Genomic DNA, 17,375 nt, shown 5'->3' with positions numbered 1-17,375 from the left:
CTTTCAATTGCTTCTTTATGACATTACGATCTTTTATTTATCCTTTGAGCCCTATACAAATCTGTCTATCAGATCTTGTAAAGGTAATTATACAGCGGTGTGTTGGATAAGTTCGAGCCTTATTCAAACTTGATAATACATAATTTGTAATTATTTTGAAAACTTTTATTTCTCTACATAATTTAAATTCAACTAATTCCTAAATCGTAATTTTTATATATAAACGTGTTCAATATATTTTTATCATTAAAACATTTTACACTTCAATAACATATCATATATATTTATAATCTCAAATAACTTACTAAAATTCCTTAATGCTCAAATCACATTTACACTAGCAATATCGCGTACCGAATCGTCAGTTTTTTGTTAGTTAATAATGTTCATGTTTCGATTAAAATTCTGTATGATACCAATAGACAGTATGCACTTGACCTTCACCAAATAGTGTACTTCATAAAGGATATATAGTTCGTATCCGAACTTGTCTCGGAAATATGACATAGTACATATGGTCATAAACATGTGATTACAGTGGTAAAAAATAATTGTTGTTGTTGGCGTACTTGCATGTCAGATGGAACTAATAGCTCCGACACATGTCGTTATTGTCTGATAATATTACATCCGTTATGCAATACAATAACAGGATGATAAATTAATCAAGAATACAACATTCAATATATTTAAAGAAAAACCTATGGCAGGCCCATAAAGTAATCTTTAAAAAGGACCTTCGGCATACTGATCATAACTTTTTGTTGGATCAACATGTCAGCGTTAGCGTAATTAACAATTTTCTACATTATTTTGTATGTATTAAAATATTATTAATCGATACTAGCTTATAATTTAACTCTACATTGACTTGCGCCTAGGTACTTATCTAAGAATAACCTTTGGCCTTTACCTAGTCTCTAATAAAATAAAATAATATAAAATATTGTAGCACCATTTATTAATTTTATCACTATCAATTAATTGTAGTTTGCGTCCTAGTTGAGTGTTATCCCATAGTTGCGGAGCTTCGGTATTAACATGGAAGTGAAGTATTTCTTCTTGTCTTGTTGAAAATTTATTTATGAGAATATCGTATTTTCCCTATGAGATTTATAATCCGAAGGTCTCGGTATAAATAATTGTTCTTATAGTATCTGCATGCTTTCACAATATCTCCTTTGGCTTTATTCAAAAATACTGATGTCTCTTATACTACTCTCATATTATATTGATATTACTTTTCCCAAAATATTCTCATAACTCAACTTTATAGGCCCATAATGTTTTGGTATCTATTTGTACAGCAGCACTTATATACGGATTATTTAGATATTCCGTCAGATAATCAATACATTACAGGTTATTTAAAAAGTCCCCGGCCTGACAAATAGATAGCGCTACTAGAATTAAATCCATATGTTTTTCAGGTAACCCTAACCCTCAAAAGATGCATGTATAAATTTGACAGCTACCGTATCATTAGTATGTGAATTAGAGCATTTTGTGTGAAGCAACTTTTGTTATTGTGAAAAAAATTGATAAAAGGAATTTCGCATGTTTATAAAATATTGCTTTTTGAAGAGAAAAAATACAGTTGAAGCAGAAACGTGGCATAATACCCAGTTTCCGGATACTGTCCCAGAAAATTTAACGATCAAGGTATGCTAAGTTTCGAAGTGGTGAAATTAGCACCGAAGACGGAGAAAATAGTAGACGCCCGAAAGAGGTTGTTACCGACAAAAATACTAAAAATATCAACAAAATGATTTGAATGACCATAAATTGAATAAATAGCAGACAATATAAAGATATCAACTGAACGTGTATATAACATCACTCACGAATATTTGGGTATCGGAAAGGTCTGTGCAAAGTGGGATTCGGAGTAGTGTTTGAAGATCATCAAGCGTAATAAATGCGAGCTTTTGCGTTGATATGTGACAATAGATGAAACATGGCTCCATCATTTTACTCCCAAGTCCAATCCACAGTCATCTAAGTGAACTGCACACGATGAACACGCTCCAAAGCGTGGGAAAAGGCAACAGTCGGCTGTCAAGGTTATGGCGTCTGTATTTTGGGATGCGCATGGAATAATTTTCATTGGCTACCTTGAAAAAGGAACGACCATCAAAAGCGACTATTACATAGCATTATTGGACCGTTTCAAGGACGAAATCGCCGAAAAACGGCTGCATTTGAAAAAAAGGAATGTGCTGATTCACCAAGACAGCGCACCGTGTCACAACTCAATGAAAACGATGGCAGAGATCCATGAAATGGGCTTCGAATTGCTTCCTCACCTAAACCGTATTCTCCAGATCTGGCCATAGCGACTATTTCCTGTTCTCATATCTCAAAAGAATGCTCTCTGGGAAATTTTCGTCGAATGAAGCCGTGATCGCCGAAACTGAGACCTATTTTGAATTAAAGGACGAATCATACTACAAAAATGGTATCGAAAAGTTATAATCTCCCTAATATAACCCCTGCAGGGAATTATGTTGAATACAAAAATCCAATTTCCCCAAAAAATATGTTTTACTATGGTAGACCGAGGACTTTTCAGTTGATATGTTATCTCTCGCTATTATCATCGATCCTTGGTATACTTAATCAAAATCTCGCAAACCCAAAATTTCATTTATTTATATTACCATTTAATGTGTAAGTAGCTGTTATACCGATTATTTTTATCTCTAATTGATTTATATTTATTTGTATAAGATGTTAAATCTTTTTATACCCTTTTATTTAAATATAATTTTTATTTAGGCCATTTTAGTCTACTTTATCTTCGATATATAAAATTCTAATATAAATGATATAATGAAACTAAAAATATATAAAATATAATTTATTTTAATATTATAATACATCTAACGCATACATTATCGAAGGATTTAAAGAACAGTTAATTAATCAGCCATACTAGTCTGTAGCTCAGGGATATTTTATTGTATTTACAATGAACTATTTTCTAAATCTCCTATAGTATCCCCTGGAGGCTTTATCCTGCTAATTAATGATCGTACATCCAAGTAAAGTATTTTACTTTCATTATAGAACATATTTACATTTTTATGTTTACTTCTTGTTTCCTTGGTTGCCGCGTTTACTTGCCGAATCTCTCTTAATTTTATTATGTTCTCTTAAAAACGCTATTATTTAAAAGCAACGTTTGGATATTCCATAGAATCTCTGCCTGGGTTATCTTTATAATGTTTAAATCCTGTGCTTCCTAACAGTGTTGACTTATATCCTTCAGAGAGCTATTTATCCCCTAAGTTTTCTTTACAGCCGCAGTATAACAGTTATCTCTGGAATTATGGTATTAAATTATTTTTAAATTAAAAAACTACTCACCGTTTTCATATATTACATAAATTTAAACCTGAATAGAGCTAATATTAAGAAATGTAGATACTTTTGTTTCAGTGAATCCGAAATTATATTGTTTGTATATATATATATATATATATATATATATATATATATATATATTGTTTGTTTATATTGTTTTCCATTAATTTCCATTTTCATTAGTCCATATTAATGTTCATTGCAGTTGTAACGCAAAAAATATTCCCAATAAAAACCCCAGCAGCCATACTAACTTCTCCAACTCATTTTACTAATAAGAACGGAACAAATAAGAATAATTACCTCGTTTCTGTTCAAAATTAGTATTTAAATTTATAAAAATTAAGAAAACAGCGTGTGCCGGTTTATAACCTTATTATCACTAATTTTGATGAATTTTACAGATATTTGACAAACATCTTTGACTTTTGCGATTAGGCTGATTCGGTTACATGTTCGAACGGATCAAATAGCTTCGAATATCTTGTTAACTGGAATAAAATGGGAATCAATATTGTCTGGTATTAAAACCAATTTACTAACTCTAATAGGCAATACACTATACGTTTTTATGACATAAATTCACTGTTACTTTGGATAGACTATATATTAAATTTGAGAGAAAAATACAGAAATGACCAGCAGGAACAGAAAAGTCCAACGAAGCCTTTTTCGATACAGTCAATATCAAAACTAATAATGTTCGATCCATCAAAACGTCAAATCATTGCCTTTCCGTGACGAACAATCATTAAACCTAGCACCATATTAATCCGGCGCCGATAATAAATTGATAATCAGCTAAAACTGAGGCATCGAGACCGAACATTGTCGCGAACCTTATCTTTTAATTCATCAGAGAGCGACGGGGCTCTGCCGCCGGGAGCCGGCGACGGGGAAACGGCATCGCGGCACCGGGGGATCGGCATCGGGAGTTCGAAGCCCGGACATCGCGTTCATAATTTGTCAAGATCGTGCATGGCAACGATGGCGTGCAGCAACGGAGTAGGCACTTGCTGAGCGACGTTCTGATTCATTCAACCGAGTTTATTAATCAATTTTATGGCCTGAGCGAGGGACGAAACTGCTGCGCTGTCGATAGGGGGCGCCTCTCGCTTGAGAATCGCCAGTGGGAACGCGTAATTTATTAACCGGCAGATAATGGATGTGGTGTATTTGAATTCTCGTATCGTGGAAGGCGATTATTAGTCGAATAGAAAAAAGTGGATAATTTAATTGGAAATAATTGGACATGTAACAAATTAACAGGAAATTTTCATTCGCTTCGGGATATTTTAAAATGTTAGGTGTTGAACACAACACAAGGTCCGACGGTGAAAAATAATTCAGTAATTTTAATTTATATCTGGAAAGATATAAACATTTTAAATATCCCAGAGCTCAAGTGACTACTACTAGAAAGCCTGATATGAGGTGGTCCTGAAGTAATTTTCAAAAAGCTGATATATTTGAAGATCATACGGAAGAGAGATGTTAATATTCTACCTTGCCTCAATCCCAATAACTGTTTGAGAGGCTTGTAATGCTTACTCATAGGGAAGTTTCGGAAGAAGTTATGACACTTTAATTTGATAAAAGCAGCAGGCTATGACCCAGTTACGCAAGAGATTCTTAAAATACTCCAAAGATAGCACCTGTTTAATGCTTGCATTTAGTTAAGCTATGTATCTGATGCATGGAAAACTGCTGAAGTCATACTGATACCAAAACCCGAAAATAGTCTATGTATTACATCGCCTTATTTATTTATTGCGAGTTATGGCTAAACCCTTTGAGAAATTTATTGTAAAACGCTTCAAACCTAATCTCGAGCCAAGAGCACCAAGCAAAAATTGATCAAGTACATCTAATTACAGATGTAATTGAAAATTATTTAGAAAATAAAGCTGTACGGTCTGCTATCTTTCTCGATATTGCACAGTCATTTGACAGAGTACAATATGAAATCGGTCTATATAAAATTCTCTTATACCTAAGCATTTGCACCTGCTATTAAAATCCTATTTGATTAAACAATACTTCGGTGTTAAACATGAAGGAATTTAATGAGACAGATAAAGGCTGGCGCGGCTGAAGTAAGTGTGTTAGGGACAATGCTTTATCTCCTTCACACTCGCGATCTTTCTTCAACATTATTTAGCAAAATTACTACATTTGCTGATGATACGGCAATATTAGCAGTAACAGATAGTGTAGAGAGTTGAACCTAGAAACCTCAATCTTCTCTTGATAAAGTTAAACTTATTAGTTAGCTTATTAAACTCCAAGTGTTGTTTGAAATACAGTAGCTCATTTCAAAGCACAGTCAAGTGTATCAATTGTAATCGGTAACGATCTCCAGATAGAGTTAAGTATTTATCATCTCGTTTTTGGCAAATAGAAATAATTCGAAAAATAAGATCGATGGTTTGCCCTGAGTTTACCTTTGATGTTCTACTTTTAGGGCTATTCTAATATATGCTATCTTCATAGCCGTTAAAAACCTGCCGACACTTTTTAATTTATGTTGATGTAGAAAACTGGAAATCAACGACGCCTTTCAATATTTGTGGATATCAAGACGTAAGAAAGTTAATTTCTTTGCTTAATTACCTTTTACGCAGTTGGTCCTTACCTAGTGCTGATAAATCAATTCTTAATTATTGAAGTAGTTATTGAACTGTTATATAGTAATATAGGATTGGTGAATAATAAATAAAAAATCACAAAAATATTACTTTATAATAATAATATACTATGGAGATATTATTAAAAATACATTTATTTTAAAATGAACACAGGGATTATTAAGATTATATCAGAAACAAAAAAAAATTAAAATTCGTCATGTTATGTCAAATACCTATCAGAAGGGCTACGAATCATTGACGTTCCTAACCATCATTTCCGCATTCCAACATTTGAAGCTTCTATATTTCACAGTTAAAAATTGGATTTGTGCAAACAGAGTAAAGAACATATAAATCAAAAATCGAACTAAGATTGAACAACACAAATTACCTAAATTTGCCCACAATCGATTCGTCGATAATGGCTGTACAGCGTGACCGTAATTGAAATAATGAGTAAGAATCCTAGAACTTTTATAGAATTGAAATGAATGAGTATTCCAGATACACTAAGCACGAAATGTGGTACAATATTGAAGAACATATAATACAAACAGTAAGTAGTATCAGAATCACAATCGCCACTTGGGAATTGTGACAATAGTTCTAAAGGCAAGTGCCCTATATTTGCCGAACCAAAGACAATCAAAACGAAGACAAATCCAAAATTTTATGACTATAATTTGAAGACACAGATGCGAATGTATTTTACTGGGCTACCAAAGTATTCATTTTATATAGTTTATGGTAACAACAACACAAGGTTTAAATAATAGACATTTGATGATGGATAGTTAATTTTCATAAACTTTTTGCAGATCTTTATTGTTCAAATTACCTTATAATATCACCTTATTATAGTTATAATATCTGGGTAAATAAATCACTGTTTAGACATGCTTTAACATACCGTATTCTTCTATAAATTAAACTAGATCTCTGCTTGGTTACTTTTCTTTTCTTTTACTTTATTTGACTTCAGAGACAACATTTGTTTCATACATTGTTCGTACGTAAGTATTGTTCGAAATATTTGAAACTGCTGTTTACCATAACACAAACATATCAGGCTATAAAAACTTGATAAAATCACATTAATTAATAAAATATATGTAACTTACCTATAACCGGGTGAAGTATAGGTCATCGAACTATTTGCTGTACAAGAAATCAGATATTTTATGTTGCGTTTTCGTAATCTATCCTTAATGGGATTTGATGGCAGTTGTTGAAGGTTTCAATTTATTTGAACTAGTAAACAATAGCCAATGTTAAGTTAGTTCAGTTAAAAGCCCTTGTTGTTGTGTCCAGTGGGCATTCGAGTATTATAGAAACATACCGACTTCTTGCGTATTTGTACGATTAAACCAGTCATATTTTATTAAATCACACATACTCGATAAACAAATAAATCAGATCTAACCTCAAATTTTATTATAGTGAGGTACATATATACCGTAATAAAACTTACAATCGTTTGAAATTTCCTGTCCTATGGTTATACTTTTCACAGAAATAGGTCTGTAATCATACAAATCCTGACTCTTTTGATTGCAGTTGTTAATATGCGCTTTATATTTCCAGCGACTGAATGCGTTCTGGCCATAGTTGACAAAGAACGATATATTTATGTCATATTTGGAATATGTATAAGTGAGGTTCTAAAGAATGGTTTCATTTTTATCAGAGGGAGATTGAATCGGCAGTGTCGTTTGCTTTCAGTTCTATCATTTTGCTTCCTTTTGAATTCATTTAATTAACCGGAATCACATTACTTAGCAGAAAAAGAAACAGATTATCAACAAAGGGCAAAGAAAGCGCAGATTGAGGTTGCATTGGTAATCGTTCGGTATTATAGTTACTCGACATTCATTCATCGACAAGCATTCGTCGACATCTTTAAGTGGGGCTTGGGAAAAAGTATCTCAGTTCAGGCTCTTAGGTTGTCAAATGTTGGTGGTATTCGAAACTCCCTAGTTATAAATTATTATAATTAGGAAACATCCATGCTTTGAAAAATACTCCTAGCTCGTTTATATTTGGCGCACGCATCACAGCAAACTAGTTTAAGTTAACGGCACTATAGGCATCCTTAAATGGTTGTCAGACAATATAATTGTCTATAAATTGGGCAGCACTAAAAGTAAATTACAAACCTCATATGCTCAGCTACTATTGGATTTTGCATGCATCTAAACATGGGAGACAATTCCATACAGGCCATATTATTAAAATGTTGGCGGAAACAGTACAGAATAAATTTAAAAGATCATCAAAGGCCAATTTGTAAGCGAAGGTACATTCGTCACTCACAAATATGTTTTTATTATTATAAGCTGACCAAAGGGGACGACCACGAACATTCCTTTTTTCAATCATTTTAGAGGGAGAGGTAATGAATGAGGGCCAGGCCTAAGAGTTTGTTCCGAATTACTATGTGACTAAATCGGCAGCATCTTAAGTACATGTATTGCCACGGGTAAGTCTATTATAAAATTAACATGGCCTTCACTGATGGTGAGCGATAAAACTATTATTGATATATTTAATTTAACTTTTTTTAAAGGGATTAATATACTCTATAATAGAAATGCCTGAGTTTACAATAGAGTGTACAGGGTTCATTATACACTATTTAAGGTACGGTTATAATCACGGAATTTCAGTTACAGTCAAGATATAATCTGGAAATATATCTCAGTTTAAGAATAATTTTAAAACTAAAACATGTTAAATTGAGAACAATTAAATTATAATAGCTAAACAGTTAAACTGTAAACATGTTAACTGTGGAGAAAATTTTAAACTTGTGTGTAAAATAAAAATTATTATTTAAATTATTTAAATAAAAAAAATTCACGCAATAAATGATAAATAAAAAAAACTAATTTTAAGCGTGCCAGATCTTGATCTTGAGGTTGTCGGATGACAGACGACGAAATGGAAACGCACCTGAGTAACCAATTTTTTATGACACAGGTGAAATTAAAAATCTATATGAGATAAAGATTATTGGTAATTATCAGGACAGCTACTTCTAATGCCAGTTAATAATGAATTATAATGGTACTGATAGTTAATATTAATGGTAGCTAAGAGTACGAATAATTAATTATGCTGCATAGGACTGCTAAATAATAATATAGATATATAATTGTACTAATAATAGATAGTATTGATTTTATCAATAACACGCAATGACAACCGTAATCAAAGGCAGTGACGGAAAAACCATGATGTTTAACAAAAATGTTTGTCCATAGTAATCAGTTACAAAGAAGAACAATAATAACAGATAACGGATAATAGTAATAATTTGTAGCAACGATAAACACGCTAGAATGACGTATGATATGTGCACACGGTACGAGGGTAGGTCAAGATCAGGAGAATACTTTCCAGTCGAAAACATATCGACGCTGGTGTACCTCAAGGTTCCCCGATGACTCCAGCCTTATTAAACATCCTTATTTCAGATCTGCTGAGAAAAGAGCACATTGACGTCGCGTTTTACGCGGACGATACTGCTTTCTTCGCGGCTGTCGGGTTCGAGGTTACCATTCAAAAACGATTATAGAAGCAACTCGATCATGCGGTTAAGTGGTTCATATTCTGGAGGTTACAAATCAACCTCCTGAAAACCCTGGCCATAATTTTCCATAAGAAGTATTTCGCATTGCGCTTCTTGCACACTTAAGATCGTCACCGCTACAATTCCATGGCTGGATAACGTCGCCTACATATTCCCAAATCCAGAAAGTAATCAAGAAAGATTCGGGAATAGCAAACCTGCTATCTCCTCTGTCCTGCTCTTCTGGCAGAATTCACATCCTCATCAGATGCTTATTTTACAAGATGTTAATTATCTCAAGATTGTTACAGCAAACCAGGTGAGGCTGTTGCAAATTTTCCAAAATTAACTCCTCAGGAGAATCTTAACTGCTCCATGGTTTCTCAGAAATAATCAAATTAACAGGGAAACTGACACTTCAGATATCAAGCACTTCATAACTCAATCCTTCGACGAACCACAACCCTATTCAAGTTCTTCTGAAAACGAGCTTTTTCGCGCGCTGTTGGACATGCTGGGAGCTGAGCACCGCGTCACCGCCAACCTCCCCTGTTCCAAGCTGAAGCGACCTCATGCGTCTTTGCAGTCATAACTTTTGCCCCCCTGTGACAGCATCCAATCGTGTGTTTTCGTTCGAATCAATTTTGCGAATCTATAGTTTGTTTCACTGCCTTTTTCTTCGCCCGGTCTTAATGCCCAATAACGGTTGCCCGGTTGGCGGGTGCCATATCCCTAAATTTAATACAGTAGCAGTAGCGACCCACAGGGTTCAACTGTGAGGCAGTTTCGGTTTAGTGTATTGGTACGCCCATAGGCAGTCCCGCATCACCCGCTCCATCTTGTCACTTTAGGTCAAGTCTCCGCCACCACGTATGCGTCATGCTTTCCACTGCCTGGTTTTAGATTAGAACAAAAAACTGTACGAGAGGAGGCAACACGCGACGTATCCGCATCTGCCCTAACACTAACAATAACGAACGTGGACGTGGCTCTCTGGATTATAGCAAAATCTCAAAATAAATAAGTACTCTTGCTGTTATACACTAATTGCTCATAATTCTGACTATTATCAACATAAAATGCGCCAAGATACAATGCCATTAAGAGCCGACCACTTTCGTTTGCATTATAAATTATTCTTTATAGTTACGAAAAGAGGAAACTGGAATAACCTGTGAACAATCTCATAACCTGATAAAACGCAGGTTGGGTAACAAAAAGCTCAGAGTAAAATCAGTATTATAAAAGTGGCATCGCGCCTTCACAGATAAACTCTTATAAAGTTTTAACGTCATTTGGACCTGTTAAGATAACACGGTGCCATTCTGGCAATTATTTGAATTGCTAGATAAAAAGAACTGCCAATCTCGTCTAGTTCAGTTCGCATTATTGGTCAGACCTAAATGACCTGAAATTTAAAAAAACAAACAACCTAAAACATCAAATTACCATATGATATCGTAAATATTATAAATATTCGAACCAATTGAAGAAAAAAACATTAAGAAATTCGGAAATTGTTATTACACGTAGACAATTTGAAACCTTCGTCCCGAATGGTCTGAGTTAAGCTCGGTCTCCCAGGTACTGATTAATTAAATACAGTCGAACCAATAATTCATATCGCCATCGAATTACAGAAACCCTTCAACAGGGAAATTAACGAATGTAACATCTTGATCGTGTTTAAATCCGTTGCGAAAAGAGGCGATATCAATTAACCACACCACAAAATGATTTAAGAACCATAATTATGTAACTATATCAAATATCTACGGGCTCGACGTCATACATGTAAATGTTAATTCGAAGTTGAGGTGATGCGACTGAGGTAATATATCCTTCAGTGTGACAAGCGTTACTTCTGAATATTCAGCTGAAATTTGCTCGGATGCTAATGTCGCTGATTCTAGCGGAATATAATGAGAATTATTCTCGTTATTGTCGATAATAAATTTATGTGCAACGTAATACTTTCAAAACAAATTCATACGAAGACGTTTCGATGGCTATTGATATCGAAGACTTATTATTAACCGTCTGTCATTGTATTATATATCATAAAGTCATACAGCGTTTCTTATCTGAAGGCAAACGAACACAATATTTTATGATAAGAAATACATTACGACGATATTTTCAATGCTTTGCATCAGATAATACGTGGATTTATTTGATGTAGTTTCCCTGTTTGTTGGTTATGTAAAAGTAGAGGAACGTAAATATAAAAGTAAGTGATAAATGGATATTGATAATATACAGGAATATAAAAATTATGCTGTTTATTAGAAAGTTTTGTTATATTAAGGTAAAAGCGAGTTTTATTATTTTATATTTTCGATACTTTTTTTCCTCCAAAAAACAGACGAAGACATGGACCTTTTAAGGAAATCATAAAACAGTTCTCATATATGTGGTACCTAGAATTCCAACTGATAGTTCGATAATTTAGACCTTTTAATTTTGGGTTATTATGTGATTTTAAAGGTTTTGAACGATAATATAAAGGAACTAGGCGTAATTACCATTTACTCTTAATTATAGAGCTTGTCGCCATTGCGAAACAGAAATAATTACCATGAATGCTGAACATTGTTGATGTTTCTTCGCCTGTTGTATTTTCCAGATGCGACCTTAACAGGATGTTAGAACTTCATAAGAATAAAACAAAAACTGTAAAGATAATAAAAATTGATGGAAAAAGTTAAAAGTTACAATAGAATGCAATTGGGTCTGGTTGGTTATTATATTTATTAATAGTTAATTGCAGATATATTGCTGATTGAGAACAATAACTATATATTTTTATCAAAAACTGTTTGGATATGAGGAAGGAAAATAACACCTTCGGTTTGGATGAACTCGATAAGGCAGATTAAAGATTAACAGTTTAGTGATTGAATTGCACAGTGAATAGCAAAGTAAAAGTGACTGAAGAAAACTTTCAGGATATGTGATCTGCAACGCTCTGCAATGCTGGAAATTCCTGAGACAAAAAAGATGAGAGTGGAAACAACTAGAGGTATGCACATAATTAATTGAATATAACTATAGAAAATGGTATTGTAGGGCGCGAAAGATTTGTATGCACAGATATAATTGTAATTGTTTAAAATTAAACATAAGCTTTAGGTTAGAGCGTATGAGGAGAGAATGAATACTAACTGTATTGTAGATATGATAAATGCAGTAGACAGAATTCAGTGATTAATTTTATCAAAAATGGTGTACACAGGTAGTAGCAGAAGAAATAAAAATCTAGTAATACCAAGATGACTTACCAAGTAAACACACCATCGAAGGAAACAAGAACTAAACGTAAAAAGTAAATATGCTCTCGAATGAAAGTAAAATACTTTTCTTACATATACAATTGTTAATTAGGTGAATTAGGCCTCCAGAGGGATAACACTACATAAAAAAACGCACCTAGAAATTCTACCTCATGGATGGCGTGGAAAAGAGTTCAATGCAATCAAGACAAATCTAACCTACACATTTTTATACTTGTGTTCTTTATTGTAGTTTTAAGTCCCAGGATAATATATGTATTAGATATACTATAATGTTAAAAAAAATTATATTCGATGATATTTTTGTTCAATTATTTTATTAAGATTAGAATTTTCTTCTATGTCAAGCCACTGGACTAAACCTCAGAGTTGATGCGGCAACATTGTAATGTTTCGACGTCACAAATATCCACGACGCGTTACCACTAAAAACTTTGAATAGACTATAAGTAATATGTAATTAATAAAAAAAGTCAAAACTATTGAAAATATATTTGGCTGGAGCGACGTCTTAATCAAAATTGCTTTTCGTAAGATTGGTAAATTCTTGGTGCAATAAAAATAGTTGAGAATAATGGCGACTAGTAACTTCAATCGATCTTTAATTTGGGCCCATGTGTAACTAGGTATAAGTTCTTCAATGTCAATGCCTAATGCCTATCCGGAATTTTTGTTACATACTTCTTAATACTGTGATGAGAAACAGTCAATAAACTCATGAAGCAGATATGGTGATGAAAATATCAAATAGATAGAGAAATTATTAATTATCGCTGCTTTGAACTATTTTTGCATAATTGGATGTCAATGCGAAAAACTCATAACATTTGTTTTATTACCACAGCAAATTATTCCAATGAAAACGAAAAACTATCGGTGAGGCAGGATAATGTGTTTCAGTAACAGTATTATAGACTATTGAACTTCAGTCCAGTTGCATCAGAATATCTTTTTAACACCCCTCTCAAATAATATTTCCTTTGAACTTGGTTACTGCGTAAATGGGTATATACATACAAGGCTCTTTGCGACTGACGAATGGATCGTTATTTAGTCGTCGATCCGACTCACTGTATAAACATTTCATCGACGCCGTCGCCTTCAGACGCAAATAAAAATATGTAAATCGTGGAAGACGACAGAAGCGCGAACGCCTCTCTTTCGTTGCTGAAGGAGAAAAATCCTTCGACAGCTCTTCTTATAAACCTGACGCGTATCACCGGTTTTTCCGGCTAAATGCATATTTGACGTCAGAAATATCCAAAATTTATGAGGTTCCTCGTCTATTCGCTGCTTCCAGTGTTAAGTCAAAGCAGATGGGCGATTCTCCGGCTTATAGACGTTTCCTTCGAATTGCCCTTTCAAGGAGGCGCTTGGTAAAGTGTCGTGTTAATATTCTTTGTTGTCGTTGATATTTGAAGTAACACCAAAATATACATTTAAATGGTGAGTACAATTAACTCATATCTATAAAACATATAGTATGTAGTATGTATGTATTATTTCGAAGTTATTAACCCTCTACTAAATAACCAATTAGAATGGGAACTTAATATCAGAACATTGTGAAAAATTGAGCCACAGATGGACCGGTATTTATCAGCCACGGTCAAGAGATAGAGGAAGGTGCATCTGCTATAAATTAGTCGATATATTAATCTAATTATTACATAGGGTTCTCGTAAATAACATGATATTATTCAAAACAAGGCTACGTTCACACTCTTATATCTTTAATTTGACTTGATCAAAATTTACTTGAAAAGACAACAAAAACATTTGCTGATTAATATGAACAAGAAAAAGAGAAAATATAATTATATTTTTAATGTAACTTTAGTATATACTCTCCTGCACACCTCAGCAGTATTCATATTATCAATATTTTTTTACTAATCTATTGGAACGTCAACAATGTGCCCGTGGGTAATAAGTATTATTGTTTGATTTCTGTTATATAATATAACCATCCTAACATGTAGAAGATCACTTCACTATGTGATCTGCTGTAAAACTTATAATCTAAATCTTGTTCTAGATACTATTGTAACTTATTTTAAAGTCTATATTAACTTATTCTAATGACTATTCTAACTTTTTCTAGAAATTATTAAATTTCATTTATGTGTCTGTTAACCAGTTCGTATGGTAGTTTGCGTTTGAGCCTACGCACTTCCCTGTCACCGCGCACATTTAACTGTTTGGTGAGTGCATTAGGATGCACTGATAGTCTTTCAGAGCACTTCGCATTAGCACTTCGAATCACACTCGTTATGGGTTTTATGGGGATATCGCGTTGATCGAGTTTCTTGGACACGTAATATGGGGCATGGACGGTGACTCGCAACATTTTATTCTGGAACCTCTGGAGGATATCTATGTTAGATTTGCTAATAGTACCCCACAGTTCAATACCATAAGTCCAGATGGGTCTAAGTATTGAGTAATACAGTAAAATCTTGTTATCTAATGATAATTTAGATTTAGGCCCTATCAGCCAATATATTTGATTCAGCTTAAGTCCAAGCTGTTTGCGTTTTGTCACTATATGTTTTTTCCAAGTCAAACGTCAATGAAAATGCATTCCCGGATATTTAATGCTGTCTGCTTGCGGAAGTTCATGATTATTCAATTTTACTGAGGGACATGTTCTTCTGCAAAGAGTGAATGTTATATGGGTAGATTTTGTCTCATTTGCTTTGATACGCTACGTTTTCAACCACAATTCGACTTTGTTAAGATGAAATTGGAGGTTTTTCTGTGGCTGATATTGGATCCTGGTGTGATGATAAAACCGCTGTATCGTCAGCATATGTTGCAACAGTAGTGTTTCGTGAGGCCGGTAGGTCAGCTGTATACATAAGATATAACAATGGTCCGAGAACACTGCCTTGCGAAACACCAGAATATATCGGCTGTAGGTCAGTGTATTCGTTACCCTGGTTGACAATAAAATGTCTGTCTGAGTGGTACAATTTCAGCAATTGAAAGTGCGTATGAGGCGAAAGCTTTTTCAGTTTAACGTGCAGTCCAGTATGCCAAACCTTGTCGAAGGCATTAGAAATATCGAGAAATGCAGCGGAGCAATATTTTTTATAGTTTAAGTTTTTGTTAATTTGGTTGATTAATCTATGTATTTGTTTTGTTGTTCCGTGTTTATTGCGGAAGCCAAATTGATGGTCTGGAATAATATTATTATCAATACTAATAATTTGATGATGATGATGTATGCATATCCTCTATACTTTTATAAAGCAGAAAGGGCTAGATCCTAGAAGCTATGAAATTAAGTTTACAAGTATCTATAGCATAGATACGAGTTTATCAAGTGAATAAGAAAATTATTTAAAACATTGCTCAGCAGTATAAACATATGTCCAGCCATCAATATATATATATATATATATATATATATATATATATATATATATATATATATATACGCTCTGCTCTAATCTATTCCTTTGGTATTATACAACGCACTAAAACTAACATTCAACTTTATTGAATAGTACACAAAAATACCATAGCAACGTTACCTCAAAATGTCGGAGGAAAGAGATTAATATATATCGATAAACTACCCTATTAACAGATAATTAAACGGAAATAGAATTTTATCCAAAAATCCGAAGCATCACTGCCACACAGCATATACTATCAATATTACAATCAGAAATCTTTACCTCCTTCCATTTAGAAGAAAATAACACCCAAAAAACAGAAGCCCGAAATGAGAAATTATTTCATCGAATCAAAGCCAGACAGTAATATTTGGGCATCGTAGCATTGAACTACGGGTTGGTAGCAGGAGGAATCTTTTGGGAGAGATAGTCACCCACTGGTTAAGTAAGACCAAATTGTTCCGACTAGAAACAATTTAAAGTATATTGGTAAAGATCCTATATTTTACGTCAAAAACGTACAACAGGTAGATGCCAGATATTTGCAGCTAGCGAATAAAAAGAGTGACTTGATTTAGTAGCCAAAATAATCCACTAAGTTCTGTATTATCAATGAGCACCTGAGCCTATTCTAGAAATCATTATAAATTGTACTGGGACCGTACAGTGCTTAAACCAGCGGGTCTACAGTAACGGACCTACTATCATATTAATTAATAAAAAAACACTTACCCATAAAACACAATTGAAATATATTTAAATACCGTTAACTAGAAGAGATGAAGGAGGATATCCGCCCTATACCAATTATTTTGTCAATAGGCTTAATATCTAAGAACCTACTGACAAATATTTGTAAACTAGATCTACCTGAATATAGATACACCGTGCAGAAAGGAGTTTTGTTAGCAATAGCTCGAACAGTTCAGCAATATCAGGATCAGTAAAAGTTAGTCTTCAACAATCTGCAAAAACGTAAAAGAGAGCTTAATTCTTTTGATATTTCTAATATACAGGATAAGTCAATTTTGCCTTACGGGGGAGTGCTTTTTGGCTAAATCAATATGAAATACTCAATTTCTGAGCTGTTAATGATTCACTGCTGATTTTA

General features: G+C 33.6%; 1 protein-coding gene across 1 annotated transcript in view; it reads right to left on the bottom strand.

Annotated features, from left to right (window-relative positions):
- LOC143199833 (major facilitator superfamily domain-containing protein 12) overlaps positions 1-476 on the bottom strand; it is a 236,859-nt gene extending 236,383 nt beyond the window's left edge. The window contains exon 1 of the mRNA XM_076409967.1: positions 306-476. The gene's annotated coding sequence lies outside the window, so the exon portion shown is untranslated. The remainder of the gene's footprint in view (positions 1-305) is intronic.
- Positions 477-17,375: the final 16,899 nt, after the last annotated feature.

This window comes from Rhynchophorus ferrugineus, unplaced genomic scaffold (genome assembly GCF_030347505.1).
Source record: "Rhynchophorus ferrugineus isolate W39M unplaced genomic scaffold, kcgeb_rfMv2 rfM1, whole genome shotgun sequence".
Lineage (NCBI taxonomy): Eukaryota > Metazoa > Arthropoda > Insecta > Coleoptera > Curculionidae > Rhynchophorus > Rhynchophorus ferrugineus.
Note: the sequence above shows the minus strand (reverse complement) of the source record. Positions and strands in the feature narration are given on the sequence as shown.